At 47.6% G+C, this 21,073-nt stretch overlaps 1 protein-coding gene across 1 annotated transcript in view; it reads left to right on the top strand.

The window, feature by feature from the left end:
* The window catches only part of LOC135093236 (innexin shaking-B-like), a gene marked incomplete at its 5' end in the record, with an annotated part of 27,363 nt that extends 15,870 nt beyond the window's left edge, over positions 1-11,493 (top strand). The window contains 1 exon segment of the mRNA XM_063992243.1: positions 11,355-11,493.
* Positions 11,494-21,073: the final 9,580 nt, after the last annotated feature.

Raw genomic sequence — 21,073 nt, 5'->3', positions numbered from 1 at the left:
TACTACTACTACTACTACTACTACTACTACTACCAGCATTACTTGTACTAATACTATTACTGCAACAACAACAACAACAACAACAATAACAACCACCACCACCACCACCACCACCACCACCATACAATCACCACACACACAGAAGATGCAAATGCTGTGAACACTCCTAATAATACCGTATCATTGCATTACCTGAGCCTCACCAGACGCCCTCGCCCTCACTCCCTCCTGTAACCTGACCCGGGGCTCTTTTATTAGGCTCAAAAAACGAGGGAGGGGTCTGGGGAATCGGTGAATCCAGGTGTCAGATTACTCAGAGTTCCAGGTATTTATCAGAGAGTGTGTGTGTGTGTGTGTGTGTGTAAGTGACCGAGGTGGAAATGGTTCTAGTTGATGTGTGTATGTTTTTAGTGTGTTACTGTATGTTTTAATACCTCTTTTCTTTTTTAGATAGTTTACTCTGCTATAGGATATATATGTATAGGAAGATGTGCTGGTAATTCTTCCTTGCTGCTTTTTTTTTTTTTTTACGTAGGGAGGAGAAGGGAGAGAGAGAGAGAGAGAGAGAGAGAGAGAGAGAGAGAGAGAGAGAGAGAGAGGTGGGCAGGGCGTAGGAGGGAGTACGAAGTTTAAAGATCGCGGTTCCAGTAACAACTTTCATTTACATCAGACAGAAAAGAAAAAAAAGTGGACAGAATACTCAGAATGTGGTTGGTGATTTTACAAAGTAGGTCGTTATTCTTTACCTTGTACAGGAGATAATAGTTTACGTACACTAGACAACAAAAAAAGGCACAGAATACTCAGAATGCAATGACCAACTTATAAAAAAAAAAAAAATAATAATAATCATAAATAGAACTGATAACAAACACACTCGCATGAGCTCAAACACTCAACTCGTCATGCAAAACACTGCCATGCCTTACACACTGGTATGTCAGGTATTTGGATGGATCAACAAACTAATAATCCAGAATGGTTAAGGAAAGCAGTTGAAAACAAACTTAAAGATCATTGGATAACATCATGGTTTAGAAATATTTCAACAAAGGGACTTTGTAAGAGTTATAGAATGTATAAAGACTTGTATTGCAGAGAAGATTACCTATTGAAACTTAAAAAGAGTATCAGAATGCCTTTGATTAAAATAAGAACAAATAACAATAGACTACCTGTTGTGAAAGGAAGATATGATAGTATAGATAGGGAAGAAAGATTATGTACTTTATGTAGATGTAATGTTGTTGGAGATGAATATCATATTTTATTGTCATGCCCTAATGATAACATCGTGGAGCTCAGAAACAAATATATTCCAAATTATTATAGAAATAACCCAACAGTGAATAAGTTTATCCAATTAATGCAAAGTAAAAGTCAATATATTTTGTCTAACATTTCTCTTTTTTTAAAAGCTACCTATAATTTTTTTTAGGTAACAGAAAGTTGATTTATATAAGTTGTTAGTGTTTGTTTGTATCTGAAATAATTGCAGGAGCTGTGCTCCATACTTTGTATCACAAAGTCTGAGCATGTAAATAAATCTGAATCTGAATCTGAATCTGAATCTGAATCACACACACACACACACACACACACACACACACACACACACACACACACACACACACACACACACACATACATTCCAACACACTCACTGGCATACTTCCACAGACCGAGTCCAGAAACTTAACGTGCATAATTATGTATGTTAATGTGGGACTGTAGTGAACCCTCGCTGTCCCCCTTTAATTAGCGCGGCGTGCGGGCTGAGGGGCGGCGCAGGCAGACGTCCCTCACCCTGAAGAGCGCTCCTCGTCCCCGCCACGCGCCGCCCGCACTCATAACACCCCCATCACCAACACAGATGGCGCCACTAGTGTGCTGCTGTTGACCGCTGTTGTCATTTGAGGAGTCGAGGAGCCAGTCAGGAGAACACGAAGAGCCATTGAGCCATTTCCTGCACGCGCCCACCCCTCGTCAGCTGTTTGTGTGTGTGTGTGTGTGTGTGTGTGTGTGTGTGTGTGTGCTATAAAATATTCTGCTGGAAATGTGTCATAATTGCAAGCAGCGGTAGGTTAAAATCTGTTTCCCAGTTTAACGCCGCGTTTTAAAGTTTGGTTGGCCTCGTGTAATTTGGTTAGCAGCGAAATGCCAACAAATTTATTCGTCAAAAAAAAAAAAAAAAAAAAAAAAAAAAGGGGGAGAGAGGGAGAAAGAGAGAAAGAAATCACACATGTAAAAGTCAAGACGTTTATGATTTTCACCCCAACCACCACCACCACCACCACCACCACTAAGAGAACCCGGCCAGTTTCTTGGAGCTGATTACGAGGCGAGGCAGGAGGCACCCTCGCGGTCACGGCCAGGCGACGGCACATAAAGATCGCGATAAAATGACGAAAGTTGACGGTAAGTGCGCGTGTAAACCTCTTGTAAGCCATATTTTCATGCCGCCGCGCCGCATATCTGTAAACTCCTCGCCGGACTGTCCCCCTTCTGGCTCTCTCTCTCTCTCTCTCTCTCTCTCTCTCTCTCTCTCTCTCTCTCTCTCTCTCTCTCTCTCTCTCTCTCATACGCCGTTTTGGACTTGGAGAGCAACGAGCCCCCGGTTATCTCGAAAGTGAAATCTGATATAACTTTGAATCTTGGGAGGTGCGTGTGTGCGTGCATGAGTTTTAAGTTAGCGTGAGTATGTTTATGTGTATGTATGTATGTATGAGAGAGAGAGAGAGAGAGAGAGAGAGAGAGAGAGAGAGAGAGAGAGAGAGAGAGAGAGAGAGAGACTACCTGCACGAGACGAGACTCACGAGATTGGATGCCACACTCCTTCGGTAATAAATAGATAAATAAATAAGGAAGAATCGTTGCAGCGCGGCCCAATAACCTCCCTCACACACACACACACACACACACACACACACACACACACACACACACACACACACACGCGGCCTCATTTGCTTTGCTGGCTCAGTGTCTCGTGGTGAGGATAGGAGGAGGTGCAGGAGGTGTAGGATGAGGTGAAGGACGTGTAAGAGGTGCGGGAGGTGGAGAGAAAGGAAGGGGTGTGTCGCCCCTCCATCCCCTTCTAGCCTTCCAGCCTCTGTGAAAAGTTGATGGCGAGAAAATGCGACAAGAGTTAGTCAGCTGTAGAAGTTTTGATGCGTTTGTGTGTGTGTGTGTGTGTGTGTGTGTGTGTGTGTGTGTGTGTGTGTGTGTGTGTGTGTGTGTGTGTGTGTGTGTGAGTTTATCTTTTTCTTCCGCTTCTGTCTCGCTTCTTCGTCCTTCTCCTCCTCCTCCTCCTCCTCCTTTGCATCTTCCTCCCTCTCAGCATCATCACTTCAAAACACAAACAAACATCCGCGGGGTTTTCACAAGTCCCACCGGCACAAACACACACCCTTGAATGCAGCACGTGTCGGGAAGCGCCTTGAGTCATGAGTGCAGTGTTGATCTCATACTTCCGCGGTCTAATTTCCGTAGATAGAGTGAGTGTTCGATTTTATTTCCTTCTTATAATATGAAACGATTTAAGAGGGAAAGATCATGCTGCTCCTCCTTCATCTGATCGATTTTCCTCATATTTCCATTCACTCTGTTTTCATTACTGCTTCCACTCTGGCTAGTGCTCTTAGGCGCTTTGTTTTCTCTCTAAGACTATTTTCAAAGGTCACGGAAAGTGTTATTGTTATTTTTTGGTGCTCAAGTTTTTTTTTTTTTTTCTTTTTAATTGGTGATGCCGAATTTTTGGTTAGATCACCGCTGGAATCATGAAAATATCCTTGAAAACTTGATTAGCTTTCCCTACAGCCTGTTCAAAGTTGCAATATGGCGTCGTGACATTTGAGAATACTTTGTTTTTTATTCGATTGTTCCACCTTGTTCCATTCTCACTCTCCACCCTTCCACACTACATGGCTTCCCTTAATTTGCCTTCACGAGTCCTTAACCTAATATAACTTAACCTAACCTAACTTTTCCACACTGCATCTTCTCCCTTTACTTGCTTCCACTAATGCTCACTCTGTCCATCCCTTCCTATACCTTATTCTTCTATCACCTCATCTGTCCTCCTTCTGTTCTTCCATACTTCCATTCATCCACTCTTCCATCTCTCCCTTTGTATGCCCTTCATGTGCCTCCACCAGCCAGCCACAGCAACACTTTCCCTTCCCTGTCTCCCTTTCTGTTTCCCTTCGCTCCGTAACTCGCCTCTTCCTCCCTTCCTCTTTCCTTTCCTCCCGGCATTCTAAAGACTCTGCAGTTTTTTCTTCTATTCTTCCCTCTCTCCCTTGAGGATTCCTGGCCTTCCTTTCGATGGGTTATTCTCTCTCTCTCTCTCTCTCTCTCTCTCTCTCTCTCTCTCTCTCTCTCTCTCTCTCTCTCTCTCTCTCTCTCTCTCTCTCTCTCTCTCTCTCTCTCTCTCTCTCTCTCGTCTCCGCAGTCTATGATACAAGTGTTTTCGTGTTGCTAGAGTCAACACGCATCATAATTACCAGCACAGCTCTGGTCTCAATTAGACAAACACTCGCCCGGTATTAACACGCTCCCTCGTCTGCCGAGCCCCGCCTGTCACTCAGCAGGGAGGCATCAGGGCCTGCCAGCAACACACCTACAGCACGGAACATCATCACATGAATTTTTTTTTTATTGCATCATGTTAGGAGAACAACAAAACTCCTCCTTCAGGCTTGGAAAGCTACAAAGTTCTGTTGAATGTCTTGTTCCTTGCATCAGTTAGCTTCCTTGCAGACAGATACGTAGATATAGAGAGACTGATAGACAGACAGACCTTGAGTGCTACGTCTGTCTTTTCATTTCATAAGTTGTGAGAGAATGTAGCGCGGGTCTTACCTGTGCCGGGAGGTGGCGTGTCGTTACGCGTCGTTATGTCGGCCTGGCTGTTGCCTCACAAAGACGCTCCTCGCAGCAGACATGCTCATCCGCCTCGGGGTTGAGGCGCCGCCAGCGCCGCGTCACTCAATTTCCCTGCCTGAAAAGGTGCACGACACTCACGTGAATCTTCGGAATTTCATCTCCTTATTGCTTACGGCTAATACGAATATGCGAATTCCTCTATGGAAAAGTTTAGGTGTACACGAACAGCGCCTCTCCCTGCACAGCGCCCACACAGGTACAGGCCGCAGGGGACGACGGCTGGCTGGGCCGCAATCGGCGGGATGAGATGCTGGACGTCACTCCATTCCAGGACAGGTTTGATATCCCGGTGGACACAAGGATGGGGCGCGGGGGACTTCCCGCTGAGAGGTGTGGCTGCCCTTGTCCTTCTTGGCGGTCACGGCATGACTCCATTGCTGCTGCTGCTGCTGTTGCTGCTGCTGCTGCTGCTGCACAAAGGACGTGTAGCTTTTGTCTCACGAGCAACAGTTCCTTAAATTCGTGTTCGATGTCGTTCTTTTATCTTGTCATCATTTATCTTCCTCCATGCGCATCATTATTTTTCTTCCCTTCCTTGGTGTTTCACTTTCAGTTTCACAAAATAAGGCAAAATTCCAACCACTCTTTCTGAGGTCGCCAGACTCAGCGCTGCGCGCCGGAATGCTGATGCAGAGTTTGCTGACTTTTTGCGTCTCGGCAAAAGTGTTTCATCTGAGCTGCTGCAGGTTGTGATGAGCGGCGAATGGCGAGGCTCTGAAGGCGCGTCCAGACCCTTCCACCTCATGACTGTTTTCAGGAAAAAGAAGTCTGCCCGCCGCGAGACGGGCGTCCCGTCCTCCATCTGAAGGCCTGTCTCGCCTCTCCGTCAGCCACCACTACCTGGCCAACCGCGGCAAGGACCGGCCAGGACGCGGCCCGTCCATGGCCACGGCCCGCGGCTCCTCGCCTTTTCAGCTGCTTGCCGTAAGAAATTGAAGAGCAACCTTTCGTAAGGAACTTGCTGCCTTTTCCCTTAAACTTGACGAGAGACTCAGGGCAGGGGCCTCAGGCAGTGCTGGCCGCTGTTACCCTAAGCGATTACATCTGGAGAATACTTCGCCATCAAGGCCACACGTCCATGCTCCAGCACACTGTGTGCACGCTGCTTCCTCATGATGGTCATGCACAGTGCCCTCTCGCAGGAGGAACTCGCGGCTTGCCACACTCACACAGGCCTTTCCTGGCCTGCGTGCTGCCTGGCTTGGCTTCTGCCTCTCTTGCACAGAATAATTCTCTCTGCAATTAGCGGTGAACAGCAAGACCATGTTAGCGCCATACCTGCCCCTTCCTGTCCCTTGCTGTCTCCACCACCCTGTGCCAGACCCCCATCACCCCTTCCCACAGGCGCCTTAACACGTTCAGCCACGAAACTGTTCCTCTCCCCTTAACCGACGCAGTGTCACCCCTTGACGCCTCACCCTTGCCCCTAGACAGCCCTCCGCTCCCCCTTGACATCCACCATTACTCTCCCTTTTCCCTCTGACGCGCCTTACCCTCAACCTGAACACATTTCCTTCCCCTTCCTATCGCTCCCCTCCCCCTAAGCCTCCTTATCAACCTGTGAGATTCCCCCCACCAGGAACCTCTTGACCTCTAACAGGGAGCGCAGACCCCTACAACTCATTCATCACGATGCGACGCGGACCCAACAGTAAACAACCACGCGAAAAACGCACATAAGAACATAAACACTCGCACACACGCACACTCACACGCACACTGAGAGGTACTTACGCACACACTCAAAAACGAGCATATAAACGTACATGGACGCTCACGGACGTGTTTTTATAAGTACATTCAGAAACGTACATGATATACTTGAGAATGTGCACATACATGATAGAGTTTCAGAGTTATACACACAAACATACATATAAAAAAACGCATATAGTCAGAAACACACACACACACACACACACACACACACACACACACACACACACACACACACACACACGCAGCCTATATTTTCCATATTCATGAGATCCGAACAAATAAGCGTAAAAAAACAGACCACACGAAATCGAAAGCCCCAAATAATGATAATGCAACGAAAAATAAAAATACAATGAAATACAATAAAAAAAAATCGAAAATGTAAGATTAAAAAAAATGAAAAAAACAAGAAAACGAACGTCACAATAATAATCAAACAAATTAGATGAAAAATACTAAACAAATAAAAAAATAAATAACTTTACACCTCGTTCAGTTTTCTATATACATTTTTTTATACACTTTGATATTCACTTCCGGTTTTCTGTTGTTTTTTTTTCTTTTCTTTTTTTCTTTATTTATTTCTTTTAACACAGTCTCATATTCTTACTGTGTTTCTTTTCTTTTCTTTTCTTTCCCTTCCTTCTTTTTTTTTCTTACACTGACATTTGATTCTTGTTCGTAATATGTATTTTTTCCCCTTTTCTTTTCTTTTTCCACATTTTTATATTCGCGTCATTTTTTTCTTTCCTTTTCTTTTCCTCTCACTATTTTCACCTTCGATTTCAAGTTGTGCGCCTTCTTTTCTTTTTCTTTTTTCTCTTTTATACACAGTTTCATATTCTTAGCTTCATTTTTCTTTCCTTTTCTTTCCTTCTCAAAATTCTCACCTCCAGTTTCCTCTTGTGTGCCTTCTTTTCTTTCTTTTTTTTCTTTTTTTTTTTTTCCATCACTTCGTCCTCTTGCGTCCGCCGCGTCAGATCGTAATAGAGATTGCAATGGAGAGACAATGAGACGCTTAGAGAGACACCAAGTTTGTCTCTTACGTGTCTCTAGCCGTGTAATTATTCTTCATTAGAGCCGAAAAGAGGTAGATATGTATGTATGTACGAACGAATTAACCTCTCTCTCTCTCTCTCTCTCTCTCTCTCTCTCTCTCTCTCTCTCTCTCTCTCTCTCTCTCTCTCTCTCTCTCTCTCTCTCTCTCTCTCTCTCTCTCTCTCTCTCTCTCTCTCTCTCTCTCTCTCTCTCTCATCCTCTTTAAAACTTGTCCTTTCACTTTTCTTTCCTCTCTTTTATTTTTATTCTCCCCAATCTTCCCCTCCTCCTCTTCCTTCCCTCCTTCCCTTCCTCCCCTTCCTCCTTGCCTCTCTCTCTCTCTCTCTCTCTCTCTCTCTCTCTCTCTCTCTCTCTCTCTCTCTCTCTCTCTCTCTCTCTCTCTCTCTCTCTCTCTCTCTCTCTCTCTCTCTCTCTCTCTCTCTCTCTCTCTCTCTCTCTCTCTCTCTCTCTCTCTCTCTCCTTCAAATTACAAGTATTTCATTAGTTTCTTTCCCCTCCTCCTCCTCCTCCTCCTCCTCCTCCTCCTCCTCCTCCTCCTCCTCCTCCTCCTCCTCCTCCTCCTCCTGTCTCTTCTCCCGTCTTTGCGATGCTCAAAAAAACTTAATTCCTCAGTAACATGGAACACGGCTTTAGAGAGAGAGAGAGAGAGAGAGAGAGAGAGAGAGAGAGAGAGAGAGAGAGAGAGAGAGAGAGACTTTCGTTCTGCATTATTCATTAGTACATCCTTCATTTCTTTTTTTAATCTGATTTCCCTGTCTTGTCTTTTATTTATTTATTATTATTATTATTCTGTCTACCCTTGTATTTCTTTGTTTTTCCTTTATTTATTCGATCTAGGGTTCTTCTTTCTTTCTTTCCTTCCTTCCTTCATTATTGTTATAAGAGCATTCCTTCATTCTTATCTTCTTTCTCTCTTCAGTATCATTCCTTCCCTGTTAAAGATTCTTCCTTCTTAATTTCCTCTTTACAATCCTTCCATTTCTCGTTCCCTCTCCAAAATCTTAACCTCTTTCTTTCCTTCATTTCTTCTCTCTTCAGGATCCTTCCTTCTTTGCTTACTTACTTACCTTCTTCCTTCCTCCCTTCCTGTCTTCCTTCCTTCCTTTCTTCCCTCCCCTTTAACATCCTTCCTTTCTTCCCTCCCTTCCTCCCTCCCTCCCTCCTACTTCAAGATCCTTCCTTCCTTAGTTACCTCTTCAAAATCCTCTCTTCCTTCCTTCTTTCCTTCGTTCGTTCTTTCCTTCCTTCCTTCCTTCCTTCCTTCCTTCCTTCCTTCCTTCCTTCCTTCCTTCCTTCCTTCCTTCCTTCCTCCCTCTTCAAGTAATCTTTCTCCTTCTCAACAAGTCCCATTTAACGCCGTGGCTTCGAGACCTCCTCCTCCTCCTCTTCCTCCTCCTCCTCCTCCTCCTCCTCCTCCTCTTCCTCCTGGTAGCTAGATTCGGGAGTCAGCCATTCAGTGTTTTATGGAGCAAAATGTACCAAAGTGGACGAGAATGATTCCCTTCCACTTGTACATACAACCTCTTGCTTCTATCATTCCTAACCTGTGCCTCTCTTCTTTATCATCTATCCTTCTTCTTCCTCCTTTCTCCTCCTCTTCCATCTCTGTTTTGAAGTGGTTTCCGTTTTTCTCATCTCATTCTGTCGGTTTTCTTCTTTTATTTATTTATTTTTCTTTTTTTTCTGGTTTCTCTTTCTTTCCATTTCGTTTCAGTTTTCTCATCTTTCATTTTCCTCTTCTAATTCCCATTTCTTGCCTTTCCGGTTATTTGGTCTCTCTCTCTCTCTCTCTCTCTCTCTCTCTCTCTCTCTCTCTCTCTCTCTCTCTCTCTCTCTCTCTCTCTCTCTCTCTCTCTCTCTCTCTCTCTCTCTCTCTCTCTCTCTCTCTCTCTCTCTCTCTCTCTCTCTCTCTCTCTCTCTCTCTCTCAATCAATAGACTATAAGTAGGTATATTAATGAGGTTTTAGTGGCTACATCGCTGCTGTGTTAGAGGATACATCGTCTAAGTGGTGTATTAATGCGTATATCGATGGTCTGTCAGTAGGTATACCAGCACTGTGGGTGTGAAATCTCTCTCTCTCTTTCTCTCTGTCCTTTTCTCCTATCTGCTGTTCTTTTCTTCTACTTTTGTTGTCCTATTCTTCTACTATCACCTTAGTAGTCCTAGGTCAGGTCACCTCGTAAGGACAGCAAGGTCTGTTGTGGCCTGTGTATCTATGTGACTATGTACACACACACACACACACACACACACACATACAGACACAAGCCAAGTCCCACCACATACCACACGCCTCACGCCACGCCATGCCACACGCCCCTAACCCCGATAAAACAGGTCTAAGAGGCGGCAGTGTAAGTCAATCATCCGCTATCGGGCGCGTGTTACCTTTTTTGCGCACCTGAGATATCGAGGCCACTTGGAGGAGGAGCAGGAGGAGGAGGAGAAGGAGGAGGAGCAGGAGGAAGAGGAGGAGTAATGGTAGGAAGAGATCACGAAGAAGAACTTGTGATGGTAAAGTTGTCAGCTGGTTCATATTTTGGGTATTTGTGTGTGTATGTGTTTGTTTGGTGGTGGTGGTGGTGGTGGTGGTGGTGGTGGTGGTGGGAGTGTAGTGGTGACGGTGGTGGTTGAATCTGCATTAGTTGCATTAAGGTGGTTTTTATTTGTCTGTATGTGTGTGTCTGTGTGTGTGTGTGTGTGTGTGTGTGTGTGTACGTTAGCTTCTTGTATTTTTTCACTTTCAACATGTGAGCGCCATCTTTATTCAGCTTGCATGTTTACTTTTTTTTCACTTTCTTTCATTCCTTCTCTCTTTCCTTTATTTTTTACATGTGTTCCTCCTGCTTCAAGTATTCCTCAACTTGCCTCATTTATTTTACTTCTGCATAAACCTTTCCTTCCTTCCCTCCTTACCTTCCCTTCCTTCCCCCACACCCTGTAATTCCCGTCCCAGCAAGGCAGTGAAGACACTCAAAACACAAATTACTGAAAAAAATTAAATAAAATAAAGAGTCTGGATATATAAATAAAAACTCCCTTAGTTATTTGATTACTTAAAATTCTGGACATGAAATGAAATTAGCATCGGCAGCAAACTTTTGGACTCCGGCTTGACGGGGCTTGACTGTTAACTAGAGTTGGTCAGAGCAAGGCAAGGCAAGGTAAGACAGAGCAAAGTAAGGGAAGACAAGACAAGGCCCGCGCCATTCCTTCCTTGCTTCCAGGTCCTTTGTTTGCCCTCATTTTGTTCTTTGTGGACGGTCGATCACCAGAGGAGGAGGAGGAGGAGGAGGAGAAGGAAGGGGGGATAGGAGGAGGAAGTCTATGAGAGTCCAACAGCCGTTCTTCTACCCCCAATCAAGTCGTATGTTAAATTCCTGCCTCACTAAAGTCTCTCTCTCTCTCTCTCTCTCTCTCTCTCTCTCTCTCTCTCTCTCTCTCTCTCTCTCTCTCTCTCTCTCTCTCTCTCTCTCTCATACTTTCTATATACATTTGCTTTTCTTCTTCTTCCTTCTCCTTCTCCCTCTTACACCAGCACGCTAGATCTCTGCCCCCTCTCACCCAACTCTCTCCCCACTGCTCCACTTCCCGCCAGCGCCTCTCACACTCTCTTTTCCATCCACAGGTAGCGTCCCAGTCAGCGGAAGCCACGGCAAGCACGCCTCTCCCCACCACCTGCCGCGTCCTGCCACATCAAGACTGCCGGCGCCCGTGTCGCATCCTACTCACCACCACCTCCACCCACACAACACCGCCTCCCTCACGCTGCCGCCGCCGCCGCCTCCGCCGCCGTCGTCGTCGTCGCTGCCACCACTCTCCTGCCCCCCTCCCCAGCCCTCCCCTCCCAGGTTCCCGCCCCGTCCCGCCACGTCCCTCCGCCAGAAGTCGTGTACTTGCTTGTCGCTCGCTCACCAGCCAGCCAGCCCACCAGCTTTTGACGCTTATCTTCGCCAGCTTGAACATCTGCAGCCTCACCTCTACTACTGCTCCTACTACTACTACCACTACTATTACTACTACTACTACTGCTACTACTAATACTAATACTGTTGCTACTACTCCTACTACTATCACTACTACTATCACTACTACTATCACTACTACTACTACTACTACTACTACTACTACTACTGCCGCCATCATCGCCACCATCTGCCTTCTCCATCGCCATCACCACCACCACCACCGCCGCCCGACACACAACACAGCTTCCAAGCAGCAGTGTTGCCAGAAAAAAAAAGAAAATAAGGTGTCACAGGAAATACAAAGAATAATTTGAGCGGGTCCCAATACTGTGAACAGCTTGACTCGCGTCGCTACCACAGACCAATTCCTTTGCATCTAATATCACTGGTTCTTGATTTTTTTTTTCTTTTTTTTTTTCACTGTACACATACACATACATAACCGCCTCAGTGAAATGTTTTCCTGAAGAAGCCTCCTCCTGTTGTGTATGATGAAGCATTAGAGCGAAACTCCTCCCTCCCCTCCCCCCAAGCCCTCACCCCCCCCCCCCCAATTCAGCTTTTGGCTTGTCTGCTCATACGTGTTGGTTTTTTAACTCGTCTGGGGAGGAAGCTGCAGGCAATCCCCGCAAGCAAGCAAAAAAAGATAAAGATAAAGAATTAAGCACTAGTAAACACGCACACAGCAAGCACAAAGAAGTCCTTAAAAAAATTTATGTATATGTATGAAGATATGTAGCGCACACACACACACACACACACACACACACACACACAGAGGCATACACACACACACACACACACACACACACACACACACACACACACACACACACACAGCCTTCATCAGTCCCACGCACGTGCCAGCCACCCTCTCCCCCTCCACCTCAAGCATACATACATCAACAGCTGCTGGGACCCCCCCCTTCCCCTTTTTTTCCCCTTTCCCTCCCCTCACCCCTCCCTCCCCCTCCCCCCTGACCTCAGTGTCCAACCACACGTCTGCAAATCCAACGTCAGGGAACAAGTCTCGCCAAATGAAAGTTTCAATGCTATTTGTACAAGTGTAGAGAAAAAGAAATATTTGATATACCACGAGTGACTGTGAGAGTTCCGAGCGATTCTTGAAGCGACTGAGCAGCGTGAGCGTGAGCTTGACTGTTTCTCGTGAACACGACGAGTGACGATTCCAGTTTCCAGTGAAAGAAGACGAGGAAAAAATGCCGTAGCTGATAGAGTGAAGAGTGAAAAATAAAATGCATACCTATATACCTATACTTACATAATATATAATATAGTGTTCAGTAGTACTAGAGGGAGACAGCCGCGGACGGTTCACGCATCAGAAACAAATTCTATTAGAAAATGAAGTACAATGACCCAGATAATACAATAAGCAGCGAAAACAATTGTGTAATACAATATAGATAACTCAATATATATATATATAAAACCCGCTCATGAAATCGTCATCGGAAACTAGACAGACATTGGAAAAAATAATTAAAAAAAAAAAACTGTGACGACTTTATTAGAAAAGAAACTTCAATGAACCCAGAACCATGTAGTGTTGGCGGGCCCGCGAGGCGTGTGAGCAGCAGACTGCGGAGGCTGCCCGCGGCGGTGACGAGACACAGGCCGCAGAAGAGTGACAGCGAGGCGCGGCGCTCCTCTCCCTCCTAGTGGCGGCGAGACAGCCCGGCCCGCCCTCGCCTTGGACTAGTGACTGGCTGACAGTAAAGAAACAGTCTGTGAAAGGCAAAGCAAACGAAATGTTGTTTATACTGTCCATACAAGACGTATTTTTCCCGAGTTACAACGTAGCCAATACTTAGTGAGCGTAAGTGACGTGACGTGACTGGCCGCCGCGGCAGGACGCAGGAGTGGCCAGGGACTGGACCTGCCGAGTGCTGAGGCGGCAGTGTGTGTGTGTGTGTGTGTGTGTGTGTGCGTGTGTGTGTGTGTGTCTGCCTGGATGTGTGCGTGAGTGCGTGTGTGCGTGTGAGAGTGTGTGGCGGGCCGCTGTCTCCTCCTCCCGCCCCGCTCCGCCCTCCCCCCAGCGCGCCTCAGCCACCCCTCCCCCACCCTGACACACCACCCCGCCCTCGCCCACGCACACGCAAGTGGAAAAACGAAATAATCATACATACGATGGTCTTCCAGCCGCCTATGGTCGGCTGGGCCCCGGGCGGTGGAGGGCGAGCCTCGGCCATCAGGGAACGCGCCCAGCTACATTAGCTGGGCCGGTGGACTTTATAGAGCATTTCCAGTTTAGACTAAAACCGTTTATGGTCAGTTTTAAGAATCTTTCCTTATTCACAGTTTCATCATATTTTCCTGACTCTTCGTGTACAGAATCGTTTCATTGTTTGCTTCATAGGATTACTGAAGCTGAAGCGGCCACGTCTGGCGCCTCGGAGCTTCACTTGCCCACACGTTTGTAAACATCACTATTTTTGAGGCTCCGGATCGCTCTTCGGTGTGGCACATGTGAACCATTTATAAATTTATGAATCCATTTGTTTTTGATAAATATTTACTTTATTCTATTTAGAATATATGTATATATGTATATCTATATACATATATATGTATATATATGTATATATGTATTTATATATACACTAATAGGATAGTTCTCTCGAATTTTGAAGAACTCTTTTTAGAAAGTTCTACAAAATACTTCTGATGAAGATTGGTCAACTCGTAACGATGAGTCTTTAAGGCCTCGCTGCCGTAGCGTCTCTAGTGCCGCCGCCGCCGCCGCCGCCGCCGCTGCTAGTCGACATCTTGGTTTCGCTGCTCAATCTTGTGCGGGTCACGGCGTGGACCACAGTCATCCTGCGGTCCTGGCTGTCCGCCTCCCGCGCCAGCACACGCCCGCCCGGCAGCCGACGCCGCGCCGCGCCCTTAGGCAAGCTTGAAGGTGTAGCTGAGCTGTAGGTGTCGGGTAGGTGGGTTCTCATGCCTAAAAATATAAACGAAAATCTAAAAAAATTATTAAGAACTGTAGCATGTCTGTTAACTCTTGTGTTTCTGAGTCTGGATAAATCTACCACTTCTTTACACCGAGTCCATACTTTTTTCTCTCCATGATTTTGTAATAGGTAGTGTGGTGAGTAATTGACTGGGTTATATTGCTTCCTGTACCCTTAGTTTTGTAGTCAGTCAAGTAATAAAAAGAATGTATTTTCCCTCCTTGCTCTACTATAAATCGAAAAAAAAAATTTACCGATTTAGCCTCTTGTGTTTGTCGTGAAGGTTAAGATGCATGGTGATCCTACAAAGAAAGCAATAATTCATTTTTGTAGAGAGTTCTTCAATAACATCTATGCACTGCCACCTCTGTAAATGCACCTTAATGATAATACAATTAATATTACTGTTTGACCCTTACCCCCCCTGAGCTGAAGGGTTGGCCCCCCCCCCCCTCTCCCTGCCGGCCTGGCGAGGACCTCACTGCAGCGCCCTATGGTACCCGCTTTACACTATTTTTTGTTACTGTTGTTATCCCGTCAATGAAGCGCAGTTCCATAGGGGCGAGTGGCGCCGGAGGCCGAGGGGTGCCCGCTCGCACTGCCACACCCGGGCGAGCGTAAAATTAAGTCTACATATATAAGTCAAAAATAGGAATACCCTTAAATTAAGCTTTGTGGTTAGATGCGTGTGGCAGAACGCGGGGAGGGGCGAACCACTGCTGTCTCCGTCACCCACACTGTTGCGGTTATTTAACGCTCTTTTAATGACAAAGAAGGCAAGACTATCGCTGAGAGAGAGAGAGAGAGAGAGAGAGAGAGAGAGAGAGAGAGAGAGAGAGAGAGAGAGAGAGAGAGAATATGGATGTGAGAGTGAGTGAGAGTGAGTGTGAGAGAGTGAGAGTACTAGAGTAGCACGACATCACGGAGTCCTGATGGCATTGTCGCTACCAGTCCACGAGCCTCAAAACAACACCAGCTTGGGAGGCGCGACGCTGCGCTGAGAATAAAAATATATAATGATAACAATAATAACTATAATAATTATAATAATTAAAATAATGATAATGAATAATAGAATGTGGAAGCGATAGTTTTTCCGACTTGCTAGTTGTGCCTTTCCGTTGATTTAGTCGGTACTGACTCCACCACACTGCTGCACACGCCCTAGGTAGGCAGTTGTTGACACGAAGGGCAGTCATGGTGCACGACATCCCCCCCTCCTCGCCCGCCCCTCCCCCAGCGACCCCGCGTGGCAGGCAGTGTGTGGCGCCTCGCGCCCCCACGGCTGCCCGCGGGGGCCAGGAGCGAGGACTGCCGCTCCCCGGGGTAGAGGGAAGGGAGACAGGGGGGCCCGTCAGCCACGTCAAATGTTTACTTACTGTCATACGTCGCCGTTGTAGGCGACTGCTTCATCTGTTGTTTCTTGCTGACACGAACAAGTAAGCCACTGTTTGTTTCTTCATCACAGTTTTCATTGAGCTTTTTGACATTTCAATAAAATAAATAGAGAAGAGTAATAGTACTAGTGGCACCTGTGTTATTACCTGTGTTGTGGTTTGTTTGTTTTCTCTGGTCACCAGTCTCGGCTCGGCCGCCGCCAGGCTGAGCCAGGACGCGGGGCCTCCAGGCACCTGTGGCTGAGGGCACCTGTGTCGCGAGACTTTTTGTTTCACACTGTATCCTTGATTTGACACAGTAACTAGAGCACAGAGGCTTAGTGTCTCCCCTTCCCAGCGCGCCACGCCCTCGCCCTCGCCCGGTCATCGTCCCGTTGTTATCATCACCACGACCGTGTACATACCCACTCATCCGCCAGTTGTCTGTCACCCGGCGCCTCCCACTCCCCTTCCCCTTACCCACCTCTCCTTCGAGGACGCAGTGGTCGAGTACTGGACATGGTTGCCACGACACCTCGCATGGTAGCGACTGAGCATCACCTTCATTCGATCATTGACAGACGTCGCGACGGCGGTGGGGCGAGGCTCCCCCGAGCCCCCCACCCCCACACCCTTGCGCACGCATCGACTCACTCACTGGGTTTCGGGTTCAACACCTCGCGTGTGACCAACACACACACACACACCTGAGACACCCTGTGTGGTCCACGCCATCAGTCTCCGGTGTCGCTTAGTTCACGACGCCGAGGTGATGCTGCGCACACACACACACACACACACACAAACACACACACACACGATGAAAAGATCTAAAATCAAAGCGATCAAAGAGAGGCGGCATACAGAGCCTCAAACGAGACTGCTTCGCAAGTTCACGAGCCTCGCGACTCGCCCCAGAAAACCCGGCGCACTACAGTGGCGGCGCGTCGCAGCTCAACCCACACGCTCCACCCGGGCTGCCAGAGGGCCACACCCCCAGTGAAGGCGACGTGGGAACCCTAGTAAGTGATTGACGTGTGAGAGTTAATAACAATGATCAATCAGTATTCACTCTAAATACGACACCTTCGTAGATCGATCGATTCCCTTGTCATTCTGTTTGTGGCGGCACTGCTAGAAGGTCCTGGTCACGGTTCGTACTGTGCCTTCCTAGCCACCACCTCGTGCCTTGTTAACGCGACCACGTATCCCCAAAGGTTCGTATGGTTCACCTTCCACCAGCCTCTGCTTCATCCGTTTCCTCCAAAGCTGATGTAGAACTCTAGTCATAGGGAACAACCACGAGCGCCCCCTCGCCGCCCCCGAAGCGCGGCGAGGGGAAGAATACTATTAATAATCAAATAACACTCCTCAGAACAGATGGCCTCGAGGCAAACAAATGAAATATATCCTTAAGGCGATACGTGTCACTGAGAGACGTATGTGCAGCGCGTGTGCAGCGTCATGCCGCCGACATCCACCACCATCACCACCAGGCGGCCGCAGCCTCACGGTAGCTGGTGGACGGTGACCTTGCCGCCGATACCGAGAAGGGAACACCGTAGACGAACGTTGTGCAGTAGCGGTGTGCCACGAGCGAGCCCGCGACTATGAGTTTGAATGTTTTCACGTTTGAGTTTTTGGTTTTTTAGCTTTGAGTTTTTTGCTGTGTTTTTAGTTCGCTTGGTTTGCATTTTTCTCTTCTTCCTTCCTTCCTCCTCCTCCTCCTCCTCCTCCTCCTCCTCCTCCTCCTCCTCCTCCTCCTCCTCCTCCTCTTCCTCCTACTACTACTATTACTACTACCACCACCACTACTACGATCCCCCTCCGCTTCTTGTTTCTCCTCCACGTCATTCCGCCTCTCGTCCTCCCCTTGCCCCACTCACTCGCGTCAAGAAGATTGTGGTGCCCCCGGGAAAGTTATCAAAATCATAAAATCAAAATTGTGTCCCCCGATCTACATAATGTATAAATAGTCGAGTTGACCAAACGGACGCTACCTGCCCAGATAGCCAGTTCCAAGACGCTGTACATACTCGCTTGTGAGGCCAGACTAGGCTCGTAGCAGTAGCTTTAAGAAAGTTCCTCAAAGGCATTTCCACTATACTTGTAACGGTAGTGTCAGTTTCGCTAGACGCGTTTGTAAGAGGTTAGCTTCTGACTGAGCAGGAGGCGCCCGCCCCAGAAGCGATTCTCTGCAGCAGTGTAGCGCCGACAGTCTTTACAGATCTCCACCGTGTGGGGTGACCAGTACTCTTATTTCCTTGTAGCGGCGGCGACTGCGGCAGAGAGAGAGAGAGAACGGTGCCCGGGTACCTGCTGAGAGGATGTTAGCTTTGGTTTTCTTGGGAGGGACAGCGGTCTGTGGATCGGGGTAACTTTGCTATTTTGTATGCTCTTGAGTCTTGACAACTCTTCACGTGGAAGCTTGAAAGATCTCAGGGCACCGATTATGTGGCTTACAACAACAACAAAGAAGAAATTGTTAACTGTACAGGTCTGTGCGTTGTTGACCAGTGGCTGTTGCGCTGCAAGTCACTCTTAATCTTGCCCGAGTTTGTGTGTTTCTCTGACGTGTTTGTTTTTGCCTGTGAAGCTTTTTAGTTTTGTCATTGCACTCGAGTTCTGAGAGAAAGGTCTTTAAGAGGAATTTAAGCTTAACGTTAAATGAAGCCCAAATACTGCCTACAGATGAAGTATGAAGCGTAACATTCCAGCCGAATACGAACATCCATCAAAACCGTTTAGTTTGACCCGTCTCACCACCACTGTGAATCATGCATATCACACCCTGTCGCCCCGGACGCTCCTTGTCACGCACTGCTACTTTTTATGCGCTGATATTTTCCAAAAGGACTCACCACCCGGAGCGTCCCCTGCTGCCTCCCCCCGGCTGGCGGCCGCCCCGGGAACGTGCTGACAACGGAGCGTCCAGGGCCGCGCTGACTATCAGCCCGCGACCCGGGGCCTCGCCTGAATCAGGTGGGGTCGTCCCGGGCCGCCCCTCACGCAGGTATCTGCGTGTAGCCAAACTTGTGCTTTCAACACAGCGTGAGTAGAAAGCACAAGGGCGCCGGGAGCCGCGCATTTCTGCTGACTGGGGCCGGGCGTGGGCTGGGCCTGGCGGCGGCTCAGCCTCTCAGGAGCCGCGCGGCAGGCGGGCCGGTCCGCGCCTTGTCCACCAACTGCCAGTGGCCGCGCCGCTGCCTGCGGGCGGCGGCCGGCCTCACCGGGACGTGCGGTTCGGTCTGCCAGGTCCCTCCGCCATATTGTTTGCCCTGCGTTACTCGCCAGTTTACCATGTTTATGATCCAAACTTTATAGATACTTTCCATGAATTGCTGTCTAGGAAGTGTCCGGCTAGACTCCTGCTAGTGCCTGCCGCCCGGCGGGGAGAGCCGCCCGCCGCCCCGAGGCCCCACCCGGCGGGGCGGCGGCAGCACGCGTCAACATATCGCCCGCGGCGCCCCAGCGCTGGCACGGGCCTGATAGCACTAGGGACGTCTTTTTCCATTCGTGTGGTTATTCTGGAGTGCAAGTTATTACGATCATTATTGCCATTATGGTTATAAATAATACTACCATAATTATTAAATAAGACATGCCACATCGTACCACTTGTAGATAATGATTTGTATCAGAACAATAAAATGCAATAGTACCAGGTATTTTACTCAGCACTTTCTTGCCTCCGTGAGCGCCTGCAGCAGCGTGGGGTCGGAGAGCAGCTGCTCGGAGCCAGTTAGTTACCTACCACATGCCTCGTCTGCCGGCAGCGGAGGACACCCGGAGCCACAGGATGCCCCGCCTAGGACCTCCTCGCCTGGATAGAGCACCGCCCCCCGCCAGGCAGGACTAAAGGATGGAAGGTAAAGGAAAGTCTTAGGAATGTCTTTTAAAATTTGAAAAGCCAGCAAAGCAAAGGCAACACACACTCAGGTGGAGAGAGTGCAGCAAATAATGTCCTAAGTATTTGGAACTGAAACACATGAACAAATGTTAACTATAATGTGTTCATGCATAAATCTATCATGCACGAAATACAAAGCTTGGTATGAGAGGTACAATTTCTCTAAAATAATATCCAGAGTAACACACGGAAGACCGGGATACACCAATACTGCAAAATATACAGAGGGAGTAGATAGTAGCAGCAGCAGTAACAGCGGCAGTAGCAGCAGCAGTAGCATCATCATTATCACCATCAGAAGCAGTAGTAGTGTAGTGGTAGTGGTGGTAGTAGTAGTAATAGCAGTAGTAGTAGTAGTAGTAGTAGTAACAGCAGCAGCAGGAGCAGCAATGGTAGTAGTAGTGGTAGTAGTAGTAGTGGCAGTAATGGTAACAGATCCAGTAGCAGCAGTGCTACTTGTATCACACTTGTTTCAGGAGCCACGTATAATTTTGAAGCATCGCATGCAAACTGTGGACACAGTGACAATGGTGAACTTCAGAAGTTGCTGAGTTAACAGAGTCCGGAGTGTGTGTGTGCCAGCAGATAGGGTTATGAGAGCCCTCGCCGGCTCACAACCGACGCTCTCTCTCTCTCTCTCTCTCTCTCTCTCTCTCTCTCTCTCTCTCTCTCTCTCTCTCTCTCTCTCTCTCTCTCTCTCTCTTGCATATATTCTTCCGTAAAGCTTTACATGTAGTGCTCAGATTGGAAAGGGAAAGGTGGCGCCGCCTTGAGTCACCTGTCCACACTGCCAGCGGGCCTGCCAGTGCCAGCGCTCCTTCTGTTTGAACTGATAATCCTTATTTTTTGTTTTCTTATCACACGCCTAATTTCTGCATTATTGTGATTAATTTTCCCTAAGATCCTCTATCAACTGTAGCAAAGTAAATTAATCATTGTAATATTCAATAAGTTATTCATTTTTTTTCATCCGGGCAGGCAGTCAGTGGTTTCCGGTCAGTGTGTGTGTGTGTGTGTGTGTGTGTGTTTCGTTCACCAATTTGCATTTTGTAGTGATATATAATTCGGAGCACGTTGGTTGTTCCAGAGTGAGTTGAGTGTTTCATGCGTGTCTG

This window comes from Scylla paramamosain, chromosome 42, assembly GCF_035594125.1.
Source record: "Scylla paramamosain isolate STU-SP2022 chromosome 42, ASM3559412v1, whole genome shotgun sequence".
NCBI classification, from domain to species: Eukaryota; Metazoa; Arthropoda; class Malacostraca; order Decapoda; family Portunidae; genus Scylla; species Scylla paramamosain.
The sequence above is the reverse complement of the archived record's forward strand: the minus strand, read 5'-3'. Positions and strand labels throughout refer to the sequence as shown.